Source organism: Grammomys surdaster, unplaced genomic scaffold, assembly GCF_004785775.1.
Source record: "Grammomys surdaster isolate TR1022 unplaced genomic scaffold, NIH_TR_1.0 97, whole genome shotgun sequence".
NCBI lineage: Eukaryota > Metazoa > Chordata > Mammalia > Rodentia > Muridae > Grammomys > Grammomys surdaster.
Window position 1 is genome coordinate 17,209,275 of NW_021604576.1, and position 2,466 is coordinate 17,211,740.

Here is a 2,466-nt window from a genome sequence, read left to right on the forward strand (position 1 = left end):
CTCTCTCTCTCTCTCTCTCTCTCTCTCTCTCTCTCTCTCTCCCTGTTCCTCTACCTCCTCCTCTCCTTCTCCTTCTTTTTCTCCTCCTCCTCGTCCTCGTCGTCCTTCTTCTTCTTCCCTCTCCCCTGCCTTTCTCCTTCCTTCCTTCCCCTCTTCTCTATCTCTGTGCATGTGTATACATTCTTATTAAGCAACAAGCTAGTTTGAGGCGAACTTGGACTACACAGTGAAACTCCCTCACAGGAAGGCATAATAATGACTATTTACTAATTAATTGCCAATGAAAATTATAAATATATCTCACTGTATTCTGTCCAAATGTGGTTTAGAGATATATTTAGTAGTCTAACAAAATGTTTCTATTTCAGGATATTTAAGTATCATTAAGATATATCATTTTAAAGGCCAACCTGGTAGTTGTGAGGTATTAGTAGGGTTTTCTGTTTGTTCGTTTGGTTGGTTGGTTGGTTGGTTGTTTGGTTTTTTGGTTTTGGTTGGTTTTTTTTTTTTTTTTTTTGGTCTATCAATACTGGAGACCAGTAAAAGCAGTGGTAGGGATAGCACAAAGGAAGGTACTGAACAGAGATGTCTAAGATCAGAAAAACTAGATAGCTGGGAAGATGTGCACATTTGTAGTGGTGCATTAAAGAGTGCTTCCCTCTGGCCATTGCTTAACTTCATTGTTTTTGTTCTTAAATTTGTATTCTAGACTTAAATCCTCTCATCAAGAAACAGCAGTAAATGCTGGTGTGGATGAAGAGGAAAAGGAGCTCTTATACAGCAATAGTGGGAACATAAATGAATAGCCAGTGGACATCATTGTGAAATTCCCTAAAACACTAAAAATAGAACTACTTTAGTCTCCAGTTAGACTACTCCTAAACACATGCCAGAGGCAACCGAAGCCTGCATGCCCACCAAGAGACAGTGCTTATAGAAGACGTAAGAAATGTATGTCGTCTATCACTGCCAACCTGACTGGGTTACCTAGGAGATGGGAGGTGCGCGCGCGCGCGGGGGAGAGGGAGAGAGAGAGAGAGAGAGAGAGAGAGAGAGAGAGAGAGAGAGACAACTAAAGAGTAAAGATTTATCCTGAATATGAGCAAAGACATCTCCTGGGTTAGAGACCTTGATAGCATAAAAGAGAAGGAAGGCAACAGCTGACAGAACACAAGCATTCCCCTCTGCCTGCTTACTGGTCTGCCATAAGCTTCTATGTATACACACATGCATAAACACACACACACACACACACACACACACACACACACACACACACTTCTGGCATAAAGGGCTGAACATGATGAGACTATGAGCCAAAGTAAATAATTCTACTCCTAAGCTGTTACTAGCAGTTCTTTTGATCACAACCATGAAAAGGTGACAAGTACAATACATAATAAAACTTTATTTAGCCATAAAGAAGAACAAAAGTATTTCATTCAGGAAATGGTGAACATGTGAGAACTGTGTTAAACGAGACAGCCCAGTACCAGAGAGGCACATGCCACTTGTTTTCTCTCATATGTGGAATGTAGATTTAAGACACATGACATGGAAGTAAAAATTAACTATTTAGGAGAAGGAAAGCTGCATGGAACAAGGGGGGAGTGAGGAGGGGGACTGAGTGAAGTCTAAGGACATGCGCACATGGAAATTCAGCATGATAATTAAAAATAAATCTCCCCCCCCCCCCTGTGTTTAGGTGACAAGGTATCAATCACTCTATAGCCATGGCTGGCCTGGAATTCTCTGTAGGCCAAATTGGCCTCCAGCTCAGAGATAAACATCTGCTTTCCAAGTGCTGAGATTAAAGGTATGCACCACCACATCCGCCAAATGTTTTCTTTTTAAAAATAGCATTCCTTAAAGGCTATTAGACTGGTTGTTTTAAAGACATAAAGATAGAACAGTCTAAGATTCAAAGCAGTAAGCCATAAATTTATATATCTTTTAAACATTACTGTGAAACATGGCTGTTTCTGGTCCGTGCACGCAGGCAAAACGGAAGGAGCCAAAACAACTTTCCGCCTCCAGTCAGGGTCTACTGAACTCGAGTCTACAAGTCCAGCAGCTGGCACAGTGCCTGGCACAGAGGAGGTCGCTGTGTACAAACTGTGGTGGCAGGGCCAAGTAAGTTCTAGACCTAGCCTTGCTTGCAGTTTGTTCAGTGACTTCGCCTCTTGGAGTCTCCCTTCCATCTACAAAGGCAAAGGTCACAGCCAGCCCTCTTCCAGATTCTGTGCTTCTGTTGTTCCCACTGGAAACCAGACACTGTCCCTGGAGCACTAAGGTTTCATTTGGCTCTATTTGCTGAGACTGGGACTAAACTCATCTTCTTGCCTCTACCTCCCTTGTGAGTCCTTCCTGGGCTTGCCCTCCTGCTGGGTGCACACATGAAATTGTCACTGCAGGAAAGAGTGAGAAGACATGTCAACAAAGGCCACGTCTGTCATCACCATACAC